This window comes from Diadema antillarum, unplaced genomic scaffold, assembly GCF_040938485.1.
Source record: "Diadema antillarum isolate AM-2024a unplaced genomic scaffold, OU_Dant_1.0 seq00001128_RagTag, whole genome shotgun sequence".
Taxonomy (NCBI): Eukaryota; Metazoa; Echinodermata; class Echinoidea; order Diadematoida; family Diadematidae; genus Diadema; species Diadema antillarum.
In genome coordinates this window covers 571,649-592,845 of record NW_027271941.1, presented here as the reverse complement: position 1 = coordinate 592,845, position 21,197 = coordinate 571,649, and the positions used below count along the sequence as shown (strand labels likewise).

General features: G+C 40.7%; 1 pseudogene; it reads left to right on the top strand.

Moving 5' to 3' along the window:
• The window catches only part of LOC139744011 (uncharacterized), a 69,839-nt pseudogene that overhangs the window by 28,942 nt on the left and 19,700 nt on the right, over nucleotides 1–21,197 (top strand).

The window sequence follows — 21,197 nt, the reverse complement described above, 5'->3', positions numbered from 1 at the left end:
GTCATCATTCGTGAACTCAGTTTGAGTAAAAGCATCTAGATGCAATCATAAATCCTATTCTGTAAAACCGGAAATTTTGTATGCATGAAACTTTGGTGAATTTTCGTGAGCAGCCAAGATTCACAGAAGTGCAATGCATGTAAAAGTTTTACAAATTGCTTTTTTAGTACACTCTTTAATTTTTCATTGTTGGCAATTTGCAAAGGATTTGTGCTGTGGAAAAGGCCATCAGCTCCAGTGAACAAAAGTTTCATACCATGAATATTTCTGGCTTTAACTTCATGCATTTTGTGGGCCAATTTTCCTTGATTAATAGTTTGCTTCTTCTGGCAATCCCCCTCAGCTCTGAGAGAGAACATCCGTACATTGTGTCCAGTAGGGGGATTCATGATTGCAAATATCTAACATGTGGCTGCACATGTAGAAATATGTCCAACCAATACACCATCAAGCCTACTCTTTGGCCAACCTTTACACAAAGCATAGTCAATATATTCTATGTCACTCTCATCACCCTACATGGTGCATGTACTAATAAAGTCCATGGCCTTTCACTCTCGCATATCACTTTGTCAAGTGCTGTTGATATTGCATGGAAATTCACTCGTCTTTCTGTTCGTGACTTGCGTGTACATTGAGATTTAATGTGCGTCAAGATTTTCTCGAAATGGAAATTTGCATGGATTCCGTCATTTTGCCTTTCCTTTTTAATCTTGTTCTGATTTGCAGCAGTCCTGAAATAGACCATTCTTCCTCTTAATACATTCCAGTGCGTAGACTGAGATTCGTCAGTGCAGATGTTTCTGAGGTTGTGGAAACTTGTGCATTGTCGGGTTATTTCAATTCTGATGGCGTATATGTACGAGAATCTCTGTTCTACAGTCTAGTTCTTAGCCCCATTCTTTGCAGCCTGCATGTAGCAAAGTCTGTCTGTTCGGTTGACTACTTTACTTCAACTGTAGTGTTAGAAAATGGTATTAGCAGACTGTATTAGCTGACAAAAGTTCAACTAACATCACTTCAGTCTTCACATATTAAGCTAACTTTTAATAAATCCTTGTTAGCTGTGGTATATTTTAGTGGTGGTGTAGGGTTTCCTTTATAATTTCACTTTCAGCTGCAGCTGAAAATAGAAAACGACAAAAAGTGTTTAGTTCCACTTTGAAAGTTAAGCAACATCATTATGTATGATACTGAGAAGTATGAATGACTATGATTCTTTAAGTACATATATTTGCAGAGTTTCTTTGTTCATTAGAAAGTATTTTGTGTGTTCATTGTTGCTTAGAAGTGATGATTAGTGGATCTGTGTAAGGGGGTATCTCACTAATGTTTGCAATCGTAGCAAATTTTAGTGAGTGCTAGGTTTCATCAGGGTTCATTAACAGTTGCAATCAAATATACAAACAATTCTCATTGCCACTGTTTTTCTTGATGCAAATGAAAACTGTTTGCAAACTTAATTCCAACTGTGTACAAACCCTGACAAAGCCTAAAATTCACTTCGTTTGCAAACATTTGCTGCTCAGTGAGACACCCCTTGTAGCATTTGGAGAGTAAACATTTCTAAAGAACCGGAGAGCCAGATGATGTGTGACCTATTAAAGATTGATATCAAATACCCACAACAGGGATAAACTATTGAAAGACATCAACACACTACATTACAGAGTTACCTGTAATTTATTTAACCCTTTCTGTGCCAAGCACTCAAAGCACACAAAGGGGTATTAAAGGCATAATTTACCATTTGCAGATGAAACAAAAACCCAGCAAAGGTGCTTTAAAATTATACTTCCAAAATGTGAGTTTGGGATAGAAACAACCACTTTAAAAAATGTGACTCCATATAATCAATGTTAAGTATTGTTAAATAGACAAAATGTGAAATATAGTTATGATAAAAATGTTGCCAGACTAAACTGTCTACAGTTACTAGAAAAATGAGAAAAATAGTGATATCTCCTATATATTTAAGGCTTTATTTCATATGGTAGGATTTTCTGTGATACAACAGACCCGCACATATGCATTAAATGTGATATCTTGAACATTTTTTAAAATCACTGTTCCCAAAGGTAAACAGGACCTTTAAACCCTTTCTGTGCCAGAGACTTTGGACAGTGTGTTCAACGCTATGGGGTTTTCTGTGTCATTCGACACTCAAAGGGTTAAAATCCTACTTGTCTTTCAGGAGCACCAGCCTAGCCCAGGTGAACTCCATGCTGCGGGAGCAGCTGGACCAGGCCACCGCCGCCAACAGGTCACTCACCCAGGACATTGACCGGCTGAGTGGAGAGGTCAAGAGGTCGCAGGATGAACTGGACAACCGAGAGGCCGAGTGGAGGGATGAAGAGAAGGTGAGGGTGTGGCCAGGTTGCTAGGAAATGCAGTCCTATTTGATTCATTGCTAATCATGATAGGATGATTTGATAAATGTGTCAGGATTTTTTTTTTTCTATTGTTTCATGCATTTGTTATACTGCTGGTAGTTTCTAGCTGTATCCCAAATGCCCTACCAGGATATTACATGTATCTCACTATGGAGTAGAATGGAAGAATACTATATTTCCTCTATGTTTGAACTGTCTGAACTCTATTTTCCTACAGACATTTGTAGATTGATTATTCTCTATTAACGTAGGAATTTTCATATCAATCATTTAGTCAAAATCCACATATTTCCCTTTAAGTATCTGCTAGAAATCCAATTATCTCCTGATGTATTTGCAATAAGTAAAAGACGTCTTTTGTACCCATTTGATAATATGAAAAAGGAGAAGAAATTAGCTTTGTTGGGCTGTGTGCTAACTGAAAAGATCATTAGTGCATGCTGTCTCTCTCTCTCTCTGTTTCTTGTACTAGTCCTTCAATGAATATTTCAACAATGAACACAGTCGGCTACTTGTTCTGTGGCGCAACGTGGTGGCATTCCGGCGCAACTTCTCGGAGATGAAGAGTGCGACAGAGAGGTAAGTCCATCAGATACTCATCTGATACTTCGGTCTGAAGTTTCACAGAGGAACTGCTCTTGTGATGTGCCTTTGCATGTATACATATTTAACTTCAATTTTTTGTGTGTGTGTGTCCAATAGTCAAGATGTATCAGGAATCCTTTGTAAGAGCCTTTAAAGTTTTAAGTGTAGTAAATGAGTGTTTCATAGCTCGTAGGGAATTTGAGTCCAGGTCCAAGTTAACTTAAAAAGAAAGAATGCAGTAAACAAACCAAACAGTTGAAATTGCATTGAAATTGGGGAGTAAAATCAGGCAAGACATAAAGATTTTGTAAAGTCAAACATGTCTTCACAAGACAGGAATATCTTGTCATCATTGTATATGTTGAATTTAAAGCAGTGCTGGTATTACTTGCTCACATTTTGTGTATTGGTTTGCAAATGAATATACTGTTTATGTCTGAATAATATACAAATGACGCACAGGTCTGAGTGCGTCAGTCGGCTAAATTCCATAGTTACCGCATGCACACTATATTCCGACTGGACCGCACGAAAAGACATGTGCGTCATCTGATTTATAGAATGGGTAATTTTCTTGCCAAAAACCCATTTTTCTATCGTGTTACCCGATGACAAAATTACTGGATGCTTTTCCTTTTGGCTTGGCAGAGACGACCATGCATCAGTTTTTACTGGACGCACGGCCAGCCATGCATCAGTAAATACTGATGCATGGATGTTTTAGCCAATAGGCGTCTCGTACTGAGTGCGCAAACCTTTGTTACAAGTACGCGTACTCTTGCTACAAGTGCGCGATAACATGTTTACCACTGTGACTCAGCGTGCGGCCAGTAAAAATCAACACATAGCTCTCGACCAGTGAGATTGCAGGACTCTCGCTACCCATTCTACAGCTCTGTATAATACTTAAAAATGCATATCTTACTATCTCTGCCTTTCCCCCATCCCCCTCATGTCATTATCATAACCCAGGGACCTAGCCCAGATGCGGTCGGACGTGACGCGCACCTCGCGCAACACGCACTCGGCGTGCCTGAACCTGCAGTCCACCCAGCGGGGCTCGGAGACGGGCGCCGCCGTGGCCCTGGAGCGGGAACGGGGCGAGCGGATGCAGCTGGAGACGCAGCTGCGGGAGAAGCTGAAGGAGATGCTGGACATGCAAGCCAAGTTTGATGCCGAGAAGGCCGACCTCTCCTCTCGGTGAGTCACTGGTCTAGGACCGGGTCGGATGTTGCAAAATTTCATGAAAGAAGATGTTGCAAATTTACCCTTTGAGGAGCAAGATGCAGCAGGCAACAATTTGGTAGTGTCAAATTTGTCAAAGCAATAAATTCATAGTATCAAATTTGTCAGAGCAGTAAATTCTTAATATCAAATTAGTCAAAGCAATAGATTCTTAGTATCAAATTTGTCAAAGCAATAGATTCTTGAAAGCAAGGTATCATTCAGGGGGTGAAGGTTCAGGTGTGAGTTTCTGCCATTTGTCTCCCTCTGTACAAATGAAATTGGTTAAGATCGCAATTGCTGATCTATAAATTGATAAATTCCTAGTTTCAAATTTGAAGTTGGGCTCAAAAATAGAATGTAATCAGGACTGGTGGTTCTGATTCTCTTATTTTTTGTTGATGGTAAATGGGTTCGCAATTTCACTAGTCAGTTTACTCCTAGTTGTCTATATCTTCTATTCAGTAGTGTGCATATTATGCCAGGTATCTACAAATCATGAGAAACATAATTTACTGAATATGTGCAATGTGTTCCTTTCTCGATGTCCAGCATCAATGAGCTGACGATCGCCAACGAGCGCTACAAGATCCAGATCGCCGAGAAGGAGAACCAGATGCGGCAGCTCCAGCAGCGGTTGCCGTCCACCTCCTCCGCCGCCGGCGACCACCTGGACTCCGCCCACTCGGAGGCGTCGCACGACTCCTTCATCATCCCGGGGGCGGACGGGAGCTCGCTACGTGCCGTGCAGGAGGAGTGCGAGGCACTACACACCGCCCTCAGGGACATCGCGCAGGCGGTCATTCAGGACGCGGATGTGTCCGCGGCGGAGATGGGCGAGCCAGGTCTGGAAGGCGAGAGCATCTCGCTGGCATCGCCCTACGCAAAGTCAACCCCGCTCAGGTGAGACAAACACATTACACTGTGTGGGACATTACTGAAGACTTTTGCCAACTCATTTTCTTTTTAATCATAAGTTACGTTAGCCTGTCATGTTGTAAGTGGATTTCAGTCATTGGACGAATGATGAATAATTAATGTGTTGTGTAAAACAATGTTACAATACATTGCATCACTTTGTCAGTCCATGAAATACAGCTTAATATTTTGAATATCACCAAGAGTTTGGACTAATGAATACTGCTGGAATCGGCAGATACAAAGATTTTAGTTTTAGTTTTTAATGAGAGTTCTTTCCAGAATTTTGAATGCCGTTGTGTGTCTTTACTGTGATTGCATTGGTGATTGAACAAATGTCTCAATGAAGTGGAAGATCATGTTGTGATCTTGTGTGTCATTTTCTTATCAAAGTTTGTATCTTTCTCTCGTTTCTCTCACGCTCCTGTTTTGGATTACCGAATACCGTCCAACTCCTGTAATATTACAAATAAAATCTTATTACTTTTCACTACCAATGTATATATACCTTTTGATATTCAAATATTTTATGTGCACGCATGTCATCTGTCTCTGCTTCTATTGGAATGTGATTTTTTATGTTAATATTAACATTATTTCTAACTCTGTCGCCGTCTTCATAAACATTTCCATTGTGATGTTTAATTCCTCTTTTTTTTTTTTGAGTACGCTCAATCAATTTCTGGCAACTGCTTGAAATATTTTTCCTCTGACACCTATGTATAAATGATATTTGTTGTGACATTGTCCCACGCATGAAATGTATGTGTAATAATTGCTGTGCCTTCCGCTTGTCTTACTGCTTCTTTAACAAATTATTCTTTGTGAATTATGCTCCATTTTACCTCACGTCAAATTTCTCAACACCTGTGTTGTTTGATTCAATCTGTACGCACCCACACCTTTATTTGCTGGCTGCACAATTCTAATTTCAAACACACAAACAAATGTCGTGCTTGACCTTTGACCTTACCGCGAGTAGGTCCCACTCACATTCCCCGTCCCGTTACCTCCGTCGTCGCTCCCCCTCTCCCCGCAGACCCGTCACTCCGTCGCGGCGGTCTGTGTCCCCAAGCAGGGCGCGGTCCCCGGGTTTCCCCGACTCCACGTACTCGGCAGTCCAGGCGGCACTGCAGAAAAGGCAGCTGCAAGTGCAGGTGAGTCCAGACATTTCATCAAACGGATCGACTTTCTCACTTCAGTCTACTTCAAAGTGAAGAGTCCATGCCACATTCACTTCGGCTTTCATAAAAAGAGTTCAATCACACAAACAGAGCAGTAAAAGATGAATGTAGAATAAATAAAGGTGTGGAATTTAAAATTGGACACATTTTTATGCAATCAGTGATGTTCATCACTATCAATTACGTATGCAAATTAAGTAGAGGCGACGATGTCGTTACCTCACAACTCTTACATTAGTCTCTGCATGAAAGCAGTTCTACTTTTGAATTGAGAAAAAAGAAAGCAAAGGAAATTCAGGGAAGATTTCTTCACAGGTTGAAAAATTTTATAGCTGCACTATGGAGTACAACACTGTACTTGGTGGCAGTAGCTACAATATGTCGTGAATGGCACTACCAGTGGGAGATGGATGCCCATGTAACCATGTACCACAGACTTGCCACAATACTATTTGTCTTGACACCGTCTTCATGTTGATTGGGGTGTGGCCTATTGTTGTCGTCACCAGGAGCTGAAGGCCAAGCTGAACTCCGCCCGGGACCAGGCGGCCACGCTGAAGAAGAACCTGGATACGAGCGAGAACGAGCGACGCCAGGTGGAGCGCACCGCCCAGACCCACCGCGACAACCTGAGCCTGGCCCAGCGCCAGGCTGAGGAGGTGAAGAGGGACAGAGATAGGCTCAGAAACTCTCTGGAAGCCACTGGCAGGTACGAGACCGTGATGTCTCTGCTATGTATATTTGTGACCTCCCAGCTCAAAAGCCCGAAGAAAGTCACAGATTAGATTCTCTATAATGGACCAAACTCTGTCATGTTAGTTCTGTAATTTATTTCAATTTATGAATGTTTCTTTTCCTACAGCCGAATTACGTAGTATTTCATTCACCTGCTCCCTCCCATTAAGTTCCATAGGCAGGAATTCGCTCATTTGCTGCTAATTAGGGCATGTCTCTGGCAAGCTTTGTGGTTGTTACAAGCAACTTTTGTGAACAAAGCATGCATAAAATCTGAATCTACTTTGCAGAATCAGTCAATTATGTGTCATGTTTTCATGGATAGAAGGTGCAATATGTCAAGTCATGAATATAAGTCAAATTGGCAACCATATGGAAAGATATCAGACGAGATCTCTACAAAAAGCATTCACAATAATTGAGATCGCGATTGATAATGTCAAAATCCATGGAAGACAGTTGCTGATGTTGTAAATATGACTATTCATCAATATTTTAAATTGTTCATGGGCATCAACTTCTACAGTACAATATTTTAATATGAGCATTTGAAGGACAGCCCAGAACAATGAAATTGCAGCAATCTGCTGCTGCTCTTTTAAAAATTTCTCTGGTTTCACATTCAATATTTTCCCCTCTGCAATTTTGATTGATAGCGAGAAATCTGGACTGGAGAACCTTCGCCTGTCCCTCAATGCCCAGATCGAGTCTCTGAACGTGGAGAACGAGCGTCTCCAGGCGGCCAACTCGGACCTCCAGAGGCAGCGGGACCACCTTGAGGATGAGATGGAGGACAAAGAGAAGGACAGCCATCGGCAGAAGAAGGAGATTGAGAGAAGGTGAGAATGGGGAAATAAAACCTTCCTTTCATTTAGAGAAATACGCCCAGTTATTCTTCTTCCTCTTTAGTCTCCAAGGAGCTATGCAGACTGTCATGAAGATGAACTTAATTTGCTTGTTTTTTTAGAGGAACTTGGTCTTGCTCAGGGGCTTTTGTGAAATGGCCTATAAGGCGATTGTTAGATTTTAATTTTAATTTTAAAGTTTGATTTTTAAATGGAGCTTGGTAGATCATTCCACTCAGGTATTGATTGTTGAACAAAGGCAAATTTTTCTGTATCTCCCCTAGGATGGTATGTTTGGGGAGCCACGATATGATTTGTTTTTTGTTTTGATAGTACTTGACTGAAAAAAAAAACACAAACAAACAAATCATCTGAGGGTATTGTAGTGTTGATTCTATGTGCTGTCAATCAAGGGGATGAGGGGGTGTGGCTAGAAACTTACAGTTACCTGGTTGTGTCTTCTGCTGACCACTTCATACTGACAATTCATTGTCCTCTTAATGAGCGTTCTTCTGCTTCTTGTATGGTATTATGTGTGTGTTTGATAACGTTTCTTACCAACTACTAGTTACAAGAACTGAACCATGAGGTTTTAGTAGTGTTCAACTATTGTACAGAGTGTGTGTGAAACACAGTATTTCACCCTGGCATCCTGCAAGAAGTAATGGGTGATGGCCTTTATATATGTACCTGAGTAGTGACTATCATACACTTACGACCTCCAATACTGTGTCCCTGTAAACAGACCAAGTTTTTGCTTGCACACAGAGGATAAGACAGTAGGCAATGACTTAGCTTGCTTGTTATGGATTATCAGTCTAGAACAAAAATGAAGTTCAAAGCCTGTAGAATTTGCACCCTCCTTTTTCTCATGCAATGTTGTGTCATTGTTGGTTTTGTCTGACATATTTTTCCTGTCACCTCTTTGAATTACTTTCATTTTTTCCATCTTTGTTTGTTGAATTCTGTTTTGTCAAGCTCTAATATCAGTTTTGAGCTAGAAGTAGTGGTGTAACCGATCATCCGATCCGATGCCGATCCGATACCGATCATGCATGATCGGCAATTTTTTACCGATCGCCGATCTTCGAAAAAAATCGGTGGATCGGTGACGCATTTAGCGCAAAAAAAAAAACAAAAAAAAAAAAAACGGACCGCGTGTCACAGCGCACCGCTCATGAACGTGACTCTCACAAATACGAACATATCACTAAATTACAACTTACGATGAAAAATTTTACTTTTTGATAGTACAAAATTATATTATAAGGTGTAAAATATTATCCTTCCGTTTATGACATAACTATTGATACTTTTCACGTAACCGATGTTTATACTTGCATCGGCTTTTATCATTTAGGGGAATTTGCTTTTCAAGGAGCATGCAGGCAATTTTGAAGGAAAAAAAAACGAAAAATCGTAGGAAGGAGAAGAAAATATTGGTGCAACTAACGGAGCGGCATCGCGCTGCGTTTTGCTCAATTTTGCGGCGCTGAAATGACGTCTTATGTCCGAAATTTTCTTTAACGCAGTACCTCTTTGACATGATTATTGAGTATTGATGATAATCATAATCAGGGCTGCACACTAACCCATTTTTTCTGCCGGTCCGACCTGTCTCTGTAGGACCAGTAAATACCCCGTTTTACCAATTTTTTTATTGGTCCGAACAGAAAATTTACTGGTCAACAACAACCTTAAAAAGTATTAAATGACTTGCAAATTTATTTTCATGTTTTTTGTCGACACTAGTACCCCCCCCCCAAAAAAAAAAATACATTTTACAGATTAATATTTTGAAAACTTGCATTGTTTACGGATCATTACATTGAGAAGGAACGAAAAGGATCATTTGCGAATTGAATTGTTGATACAAAAAGGAAGAAAAAATAAAGAAGGGATTGAAATGCGGTTTTTAACTTTTCTCCGAAAATTTCTTCGCGTATCTTGTATGCGTTCTTGAAAGTACACTGCAGGGTCGAATTTGTGATGATTTGTACTCCTATCTCTTCTTCGTGCGTAAAATCATTTTAAAAGAATTGAATGTTTGCTTGTGAATTAAAGTGTAAAATGATTATGAACAAACTCAGATTGTATCAAATGCGTTTGTGACTTTTTGTAAACATCGGCGCACGTGGAGTAACACGCGTTTATCATACTTAACTTGCTGCGCATTTCACACAGCTGGACTGCGATGATTTCATGAATTATTTTAGCTGTAGTATTACTATTATCTGATGCACGTGCCAGAAGGGGTTCTTTATTTTTCTCCCGATATTCTCTTCGCGTTTGTGCATGCGCTCTTGAGAGGTATGTACGACAGGGTCGAATTCACGATCCTTTTTGCGCCTATTTCTACCTCAATATCAGCGGGATTGTGACGATTTCATGAACTACTTCGGATGTAATCTTTTGTGATGAACACACCAGAATGGTTGAAAGTGCGCCTTATATTTATCTCCCGATAATCTCTTCGCATTTCGTAAATGTGTCCTCTCGGATTAGAAGATTGACGCGGCCGAATTCATGATTCTTTTTGCACCTCTTGTTTCCTCAAACTTCAACGGGATTGCAATGATTTCATGAATTATTTCGGCTGTAATCTTTTATAATGCACGCGCCAAAAGGGGTTGAAAATGTGTCTTTTATTTTTCTCCCTAATATCTTCGAATTTCGTAAATGCGTTCTTAAAAAGATAATCAACATGGCCGAATTCACGATCCTTTTTGCGCCTATTTTTACCTCAAATTGTGACGATTTCATGAATTACTACGGCTGTAATCTTTTACGATGCACGCGCCAAAAGGGGTTGGAAATGTGTCCTTTATACTTTTTCCCGATAATCTCTCCGCATTTCATAAATGCATCCTCTCGGATTAGAACTGAGATATTCACGGCCGAATTATTCTTTTTGTGGCTATATTGTCTCCTCAAACTTTAACGGGATTGCGGTGATTTCATGAATTACTTCGGCTCTGAACTTTTGTGATGCACGCACCATGCTGAAGAGTTGAAAATGCGTTATTTTTCTCCCGAATATCTCTTCGCATTTCTGCATGCGTTTTTGAAAGATACACAGCATGCACGGCCGAATTAGAGATCCTTTTTGCGCCTACCGTTTCCTCAAATTTCAACGGGATTGCGATGATTTCATGGATTATTATTCGGCTGTAATCTTTATGATGCACGCGCTAAGAGGGGTTTTGAAAATGTGTCCTTTATTTTTTCCCGATATGAAGATTCTTCAAATTTCGTAAATGCGTTCTTAAGAGATATACAACACGACCGAATTCATGATTCTTTTTGCGCCTATTGTTTCCTCAAACTTCAACGGGATTGCGATGATTTCAAATTATTAATCGGCTGTAACAATTATGATGCAAGCGCCAAAAGGCACTGAAAATTTGCCTTTTATTTTTCTCCCGGTAATCTCTTTGAATTTCGTACATGCGTTCTTAAAAGGTAAACGACACGGTCGGCCGAATTCATGATCCTTTTTTTAATCTATTTTCTCCCTCAAAATCAGCGGGATTGCGTTGATTTCATGAATTATTTCTGCTCTAATCTTTTGTGATGCACGCACCAGAAGGGTTGAAAATGCGTTCTTCATTATTTTTCCTCCCGAAAATCTCTTCGGAATTGTTCATGCGTTTTTTGAAAAATACACAGCATGCTGGGCCGAATTCGAGATCCTTCTTGCGCCTATCGTTTCCTCAAATTTCAACGGGATTGCGATGATTTGATATTCGGCTGTAATCTTTATCATGCACGCGCCAGAAGGGGCTGAAAATATGTCCTTGATTTTTCTGCCAATAATCTCTTCGCATTTTTATGCGTTCTTAAAAGGTATAGGCCCTACGACTCGGCCGAATATCACGATCTTTTTTGCGCCTATTTCTACCTCAAATATCAGCGGGATTGCGATGATTTGTGCATGCTTTTTTTTGATAACCAACAGGGCATGCAGGACCGAATTCAAGATCCTTTTTGCGCCAATTGTTTCCAAATTTCAACGAGACTGCGATAATCTTATGAATTATTCTTTTTCCCGATAATCTCGTCGCATTTTGTGCACTTTTGTTACGTGATAAATACCAACGATCATGCATAAAAAACTTCTTTCACAGCGACGTTGATAGTGCGATGCCGCTGCGTTAGTTACACATTCTCATCTTCCTTTTTTCTTTCCGTTCTTTTTCTTCTAATCCGTGTGATCTTTAAAGTTATGAAATAGGCGAACGAAATGATACAATGCGATGCAAACATACCTTTACAATTGTAAGTACGTGATAACTATATGTCACAGAAGAGAAGATAATTTCTGACATTGGAAATCATCGCCACGCAAAGTTAAGCTAAAGCCAACATTGAAAGTGCGAAGGCATTTATACGTTAGTTGCGGCAATATTGTCTTAATTCTTCCTCCGAGTTTTCTTCTTTTTTTTACTTATAAATCGCGTGCACGTCCTTGAAAAACAAAATCGCCGAAAAGATAAAATCCGATGCAAGCATACACATTAGTTACGTAATTTTGTCACAAATGGATAAAATAATTTCGTATACTTTTAGTAACATTTTTCGTCGACGCAAGTTGTAACGTTAAAACTGTACGATCCACTGGTACTATTTATGTTCGTATTTGCGAGATTCATGCACGGTAAAAGAGGAGTACCAAAACGAACATTTTTTTTTTTTGGTAAATAATTTGCTTTAAAAAAATGCTAAAAAAAAAAACCATACCACGGAAGCGCGCCCGGGAACGGGGGGGGGGGGGGGGGGGGGGGGGTAGGGTCGTAAAAAACAAGCAAACAAACAAACAAAAGCCGCAAAACACGCGAAAATACGTTGCCGATCATTTTGCCGATTTCCGATCCGATACCGATTTATCGGAAAATTTGCCGATCCGATTTTCCGATCCGATCATAGCTTGAGCTTACACCACTAGCTAGAAGGGCATTAATGCTTAGTGTATAAACTCTTGACTTTCTGTTCGAGTATATATCTTACAATTTGCCTGTGATTCTCATCTAACAAGAAAACTGTTGATAAAGTTTTTCTCTCAAAACAATTTTTTCTCCCCTCTTTGCCCTCAATGTTCAGCCACAAGCTCCTTGAGCAAATGGAGGGGAAGAACTCGAACCTCAAGGAGGAGATTGTGACCTTGAAGGAGGCTCTCAACAAGGCTGTGCTGGAGAAGGAAGTGCTTGAGCAAGAAAAGGCCGAAATCAGTGAGTGACTCATTCTCCCCGTTGCCTCATTTACTCAAGACAGAACCAAGTTTCGTAAATGCCAGTACAATGGTAGTATGGTGCGTAGAATACCATGGTAGGACTGTGTGCTGCGCGGCTGGTGTATTGGATTCTCAGTTCAAGTATTCCAACCCCAACATGGTACCAATGAGTGCTGGAAGTGTTTGTAATATTGTCAGGCACAGAGTGTGCGAGAACCTTGCAAAATTTGCACTTTGTACAGAAGATTTTGATAATGATTACTTGAAATGGACGAGTTATCAAATGATGTGTTGCTCTGAAAAGAATACATACTCGACGTTTTGATTAGTTCTTCTTTTCCTGATCTCAATGCACATAAAACACGCATTTAATACTAGTCAAATCTGACACCAAGTCTTCCAATACATGCTTCAACAAAAATTATCTTGTATTCACTTCCTTCTGTCCATCCCTCTTTTATCTCATCCTCTTCCTCTACTCTTGCAACCTTTTTTTTTTTTCTCTCTCTCTCTCTCCCTCACTCCTCCTCCTCCTCCTCCTCCTCCTCTTTCTCTTCCATATTTTACCCTCTCTCTCTTCCCCTGGTATAGATGAGAGCCTCTCCCGTCTGGAGGTGCAGAGGGCTGAGCTGGAGCTGGAGCTGAATCGGCTGAGGACCGAAGAGGCAGGTCTACGGGATGCCCTGCTCAAGATGCAGGCCCTGAATGAGGGGCTAGGACAGGACAAGATTGAGCTCAACAAGATCATCATGCAGGTGAGGACACGAGCCTTAAAAACTCCCCTTGACCTTAGACCCATGAATACTTTGGAACAGTCTATAATTCTTCATCTGTAGCTGTTATTCCATCTCTGTCTTCCCATTATCTAAAAAACTTTTTGTGAAGTTCACATGAAAAATAAAGAGGTGTCATTGCTTCAAATCAAGATGGTTACTTAGTAAGATATAGCAAAACTGTGGACTTCTTACCTAGTCATTGAATATTACATATTGAGCTGTGGTATTTGATTTTGATCTCCCAGTTACAGCTACAGGGGACTCTTTTCATAACGAGGTCCTCGTGACCAGCAGTTTTCTCTCATTGTATAGAAATTTTGTTATAGTCTAACAAATGAAGTTTATAGATATTTTTGGAAAGCAATATTTGGACCTGAATGTTTACTTTGTTTTAATAACATTTCATTATGACCATTTTCTATTTAGAGGGAGTGCACTGCATTATCATCAACACAGCTGCTCAATTGACTATTAATCCCTTTCCTTCCCTTCAGCTGGAGAAAGAGAAAAATGGCCTCATCGAGAGCAAGGACGCCGTGGAGCACGAGCGGGCATCCATCCGGGACGAGCTGATGCGGGTGGAGAGTGAGAAGGTGGACACGGAGACGGAGAAGCTGGGCCTCAACCAGAGCCTGAGTCTCCTGGAGGAGAACCGCACCCGGCTGGAGGAAGAGATCGGTCTCGTCAGCCGGGAGAAAGGCGAGCTCCAGGAGAACCTCTCACAGGTGAGATCATCTCTTTCATTATTTGAATCGATCTTTGTTGATTTCTCATCGAATTGAATGAATGGTTTTTGCAATGTTGGGTCTGGGTTCGACAAACTTGCTTCTAAGTAGGTTCCATCATATTTCTTCAGCATTCATTCTCAGATTCCAACTTTCATAGATCAACCACTATGTTCTATGTGTTTACAATACTCTATTATGCCTCATAGCTGGATATCATTTACTATTTAATTTTGTAATATTTTGTCTCATAGCTGGATATCATGTATTATCTAATTTTGTTATATTTGATGTATTTTTTCATCGAGAAATATGACAACAAATTGAAATTGAATTGAAACCTGTAGGGTCATAACCAAATGAGCATAGTTATTTCTTATATAATGACTGCCCACCATGTTATGATAGATGATAATGCGTGATTGGGATGACATTGTCAAGTAGTACAGTCGCTCTTGATAAGCCTAATCAACCTTCGATGCGCCCATATGGTTTTCAGTTTGTGCAAAGGTGGGTGATCATCCAGTGGTGGATTTGATTGGTTTTCCCAAAACATCCTTGGCATGTTGTATTTGTTGTTTTTACATTGTTTATGTCACCTTCATGCCACTGCATGTTGTCATGTAGTATTTTCAGCTTAGTTTTCCTGTTACTTTGTCCCCTGTCGTAATCATTGGAGAAATATGAATTGACCTGTTGAGGACGGGCTAATTTTACTACTACACGCATTTCCTAAAGACACTTGCACAAGTATACTCGGGACTCGTCCTCAACGGGTTAAAATTATGACATTTATTTTTGGATAGAATGACATTACAATGACTGTGGATGTTACCATATTTTGCATGTTATGCTTTTAAATTTTGCAGCTTAATAGACAGAAGAACTCCCTGGCAGAGGAGCTGCTTCAAACCAGGAGGGAGGCAGATCGACAGGTGGAGGCTGTGACCCGCGTCACTAAGGAGAAGGAGGAGCTAACCAAGGAGAAGGCGGAGCTCGTGGTGCAGTTGACAGCGTCGGAGCGAGAGAACCGTGCTCAAGCTGAGGTGAGGCCTAGCCCCATTTCTTTCAGTTTGCCTTATGGAATTGAGGCTGATTCAGAAATTGTTGCCCCTAGAATGAATTAGTAACTTGTTTTGGAAAATAATGTACAGTGTAAGTGCTAGCTATTGCTCTGTTTTATACAAACTGTCTTTGTCAGGGGTGATGCACATTAATCACCACTGTTTTAGATGTGGACTGTTTGTTGATGCGTTGTCATGGAGACAAAGATGCATGTTTCTATAGCGTTTCAGTATTCAAGGGTCATTTTTCTTTCAGTGAATTCATCTCCACCAATTTTACTTTGTGAATGTAGCGTAGAGTGCTGTCATAGTCAAGTCTCAGTCTGTGGCTGTGAAAATTTCAAATGGGAAAACAACAAAATGTGTGGTGTTGAATCTTGAAGGGAATAAAATCCATCTGCTGTTGTAATTGAGTAAGATGGAAAGAGAAGATTGTGGTTATGTGATGAGATGGCTGTGAATAGATGAGGAGAAATAAGTGCCTACCGACGCATGAAAGTACATGTGCATCATCTATTTTATAAAATGGTATGCACACTTTCCCCCATAATCCATTTTTTTTTTTTTTTTTGGGGGGGGGGTAATTGCTGATGCATGGCTAGCCATCTGCCTCAACGTGCCCAAATGCTTGCTAAGTGCGCGATAGCATGTTTACATTTGCTACAGTTAGCAATTGTTATGATTATTTCGTATCAATCAGGTTGCCTGTAGAAATCAACACACAGCTCGCAAGCAATGAGATTTCAAATTTGTTTAACCTTTACTGTAATCATTCTTGTCTCTGCTTTCTCAGGTGATTGCGGCCATGAACACAGACAAGGAGAGCCTAGAGACAGCCCTGTACGAGCTCCAGCAGGCTCTGGCCAAGGTGGAGACTAAGAGAGACCAGTTAGAGAGTGAGCTCCAGGAACAGGGTGTCTCAAAGGAAGGACTCAACGGTAAGACATCCCCTGGATGTAGACCCCTCCTCTCTCTGGGTGACAGGTCTCATTTTCAAATTATTCCTCAGAGGTTGAAGGGGATTTGTATATGGTAGAGTAACACCTAGGGGGATAATGCCCATGGATATCATGTCAGCCATCAGCCTATCCTTTTTATGTTTAGTACTTCATGTTGATACTCACGGTAGCTATATTTTCATCAGGGCTGGCCATTATGGTGGCTGCACAATCTCTTATTATCTAAGACTTTTTGTTGTGAGCTATTAGTATCAGATTTTGTTAACAGCAGCACTGAGTTCACTGTTGACACATATTAAAGACAAAGTGTGGACTTGTTCTTGTCTCATAAATGTACAATTGTATGCACCACTGAAAATTACAAATATGTGGTAATTATGTAACTACTGCTTGAAGTATTTCCAGGAAATTTGGTCAAGCGAATAGTTTCACGTTTTACTTTTTCCAAGTAGGTGCATGTGAGTGTCACAAGGAAATACATATTTTGCACTTGAACCCCTTCTGTATTCAAATACAGGTACAATAAATGTTCAAAGAAGTAACTTAGTTTTTTTCAGTTTTGAAGCTGTCTGGTGGAGAGTCATTCCTATCCATGTTCTACCCCTCAGTGGAGCTCGCCAGGCAGCGCAAGGAGATGGAAATTGAGATGACAAGATTCCAGAAGGACATCCAGCTCCTGAACCAGCGCTTGGCCCAGCAGGAGAGGGAGTCCCAGCTGGCCCTGAAGCAGAGGCAGCAGGCACATGAAGAGGATGCAGAGCGGCTGGGCAGGGAGATGGTGAGAGCTAATAATGATAATAATGATGATGATGGTGGTGGTGGTGATAAAAATGATACTAGTCCTACTACTACTACTATTATTGTCCCCGCCGAACGAGTTCGAGCAGGGGACTATGAAACGGGCTCCGTACGTGTGTGTGTCCGTGTGTCCGTCCGTCCGTCCGTCCGTCCGTCCGTCCGTGTGTGCGTCCGTGTGTGCGTCCGTGTGTGATCAAAATCTTCAATTTGCTACTTCTCTGTCATTTATGAGCCAATTTTGATTCTGTTTGCTTTATATGATAGCACTACATGGGAGCTTTGAAACTTCTACACAGAATTTCAGTCGTGACCTTTGACCTTGACCTTTCACCTATATTGTACATTTTGCTACAAAATGCTACTCCTTCGCCATTTCTAACCCGATTTCGATTCCGTTTGCTTTATGTGATGGCACTAGGTGAGGGCTTCAAAACTTCTACACAGAATTTTGACCTTTGACTTCTTTGACCTTTGACCTTGATTTTTGACCTGTATTGTACATTTGGCTACAAAATGCTACTCCATCGCCATTTCTAACCCGATTTCGATTCCATTTGCTTTATGTGATGGCACTAGGTGAGGGCTTCAAAACTTCTACACAGAATTTTGACCTTTGACTTCTTTGACCTTTGACCTGGACCTTTGACCTATATTGTACATTTTGCTACAAAATGCTACTCCTTCGCCATTTCTAACCCGATTTCGATTCCGTTTGCTTTATGTGATGGCACTAGGTGAGGGCTTCAAAACTTCTACACAGAATTTTGACCTTTGACTTCTTTGACCTTTGACCTTGACCTTTGACCTATATTGTACATTTTGCTACAAAATGCTACTCCTTCGCCATTTCTAACCCGATTTCGATTCCGTTTGCTTTATGTGATGGCACTAGGTGAGGGCTTCAACACTTCTACACAGAATTTTGACCTTTGACTTCTTTGACCTTTGACCTTGATTTTTTTGACCTGTATTGTACATTTTGTTACAAAATGCTACTTCCGGCGGGGACATATATTACGCACCGCGTAATTTCTACTTTTCCTTGTTGATAATGAGATGATTTTTTTTTAATTGCTCTGGGTGGTGGGGGTACAATGGGTATATTTTGGCATCTTGCAAGTTGTTGGTGATCGTGTTGTCCCTTGTGTGGTATGAGAGTAATGTAAATTTCCTCTCTTCTTAATTCAGAGGAATGCAGGCACTCAACTCAATACATATGTGAACACAGTCCTCTTTGAGTAGACCCAAGGACCACAAATGTCATTAGACTTTGTTTTTGGGTCCCCCCTCCTTTTCTTTATAGTGTTGTAGCAGTGGGGAAAGTGACAAGGCTGCAGTTGTAAGACAGAATGAAAATGCACTGCACAGAAGACCAACGACAGATTAATCTCTGAAATTTATGGAAATTGATTGAATAAAGGGAATTTAGAGTACCGTCTTGATCATAATTGCTGGCTGTATTTTGGTACTTGCAGAAAAAACAAAGAATTTCTGCTCAGTTGTAAAAGGTCTGCTCATTTTCTTCTTCACAAGAGAGTTCTTGTTGTGACATTGACCATTTTCTTGTCATTCAGCAGGGGAGGTAAAGAGACATCTGCTTGTATCCCCCAATTTCAAAGGCTTACAGAAGAATTTGTTTGTATGTTTTTTGCTTCACATCTTGAGGTGAAGGACAAATAGTTTTTTACCCAAGGTGAAACAAATTTTGAGAGCTGCAGTGGATGCTTGGAGTTTGAAGCCATGACAATTGAGTATATGAATATAAGAACGACCCAAGTCCATGGAAGACCATTTCAAGTAAACTAAAAAAAACTTCACATCTTTTTTGTTTGTCCAATAATATTCTATTTAACTGTGATGGGAAGGCAACATTGTATATACAAATTAGAACATATATTATTATGACAATTAACATTAACATTAATTGTGGAGACGCCATTTTGTGTGATGGACTTGGGTCGTTCTTTGATTCATATACATGATATTCTGCTATAGAGATGAGAGAAGGACGAGAGAGGGCGCTATAATATGAATGTAAGAATGACCCAAGTCCTTCATTCTTACATTCATATAAGATTTACCTCATTTATTTCAGGCACTTCCGGGGGTAATTAGGACTTATCATTTACACACAAGATGAGTCCATGCATAAGCTACAATTTCCCATGTCAAACTGAATTTGGCCAAAAATTGGACTTGGGTCGTTCTTATATTCATATACTCAATTGTAAACATATGAGTGCTTCCTTTCTTGCCATGTATGAAACCAACAAAATGTACTGTCCCATTCATCCTGAATGTTCTTTCCCTTTCACAGGAGAACCTGAAGCTGGCGATGGAGGCAGAGAAGGAGGACATCATCCACCAGAGCAACCAGGAGAGGGAGGAGATGAACGTCAGCCACGTCCAGGAGAAGGAAGCCCTGACTGAGGAACTCCTGGGAATCCAGCGGGAGCGGGACGAGAGTCTCCTGCTGGCAGAGAACGACAAGCAACAGGTGCGGACTCTAGATCCTTTGCTTTATGACCATATCTCTTAGCCCAGAATGGTCAGTAACATGTAAATCTGACAAGCAATAGTTGAGATCTGTAAAACCTTTGCTTTTTTACCCGATCTGTTAGCCGAGAATGGTCAGTAACTTTTGAAAGAAACGAGCAACAGTTGAGAACTCTAGATCCTTACATTTTGACCAAGTTAGTAAGCCCAAGACTTGTTGTTATCTCATAGAACTGATAACGACAGCTTCGTGGCATTGATGCCTATTTTCGTATCTTGAATTTGTTCTTCCGTGGAAAGGGGTCATGAACTTGTAAGCAACTTGCCACTGGCCGTATGGCCTTGTTCTCATGATTTTATATGTGTGAATGGATAGCTAGATAGAAGTGTCTGTAGAAAGAGAAAATAAAGTGATTATTTGACTATGAGTGTGCCCACCTATCTGAAGGGAGCCATGATTCCAATTATCTTTGGTTGAATTTACTGCAGGCCCTGTCGCTGGCCCAGACAGAGCGCAACCAGCTGGTAGAGAAGCTGAACTCCTCCCAGAGAGAGCTGGCCAATGCCTCCATGGAGATGGATCGACTCAAGAGGGAGGCATTTACACGAGCCGAAACTGACAAGGTGGGCGATCATTCAATGTTTTTGTTGCATGTTTCTGCCAAAAACAGGCAACAACATTTCAGGCAATGTACAGGAGTTGTCAATGTCGAATAAGCAACAATTCCTAGCTGGTCATCATGAAGTACATGAGACTATTTATGTTTCAATGAGGACAGACGTACACTCAAATGCACATTACTCTGCTCTTATTACACAAGGTACACTTTACCTTTTGAACATGCATGATATGTATGCACAATTGCATGTTCATGAAAAGTGAAGGCCAGTTCAAATCATTGCATTTCAGCATGATGAAGACAATCATCTGTACTGTATGTGAAAAAGGACACCAAATTTTTGTTGAGATCAAGATTATTTTGAAAAAAAATCAAGAGAGGATGTGCTGCATTTTGGGTGTGTCATCTAGTGATAAAGGTGATTTACCTTTGTGATTTTTGATCCTCTTCCCATGTCCACAGGAAGCTATTCGAGATGTCCAGGATGAGCTGAAGGAGCTGCGAGCGAGATTTGAGGAGGCCACGTAAGTTTGAAACACATTTGTCACCTCTCCCCTGAAGCAACAAGTCGTCTTTGTGCTCTTTGTGTAATAGTCCTTGGAAGTTGCATCTTCGACCTGTTCCTGTCAATCATTTTTGTCCACG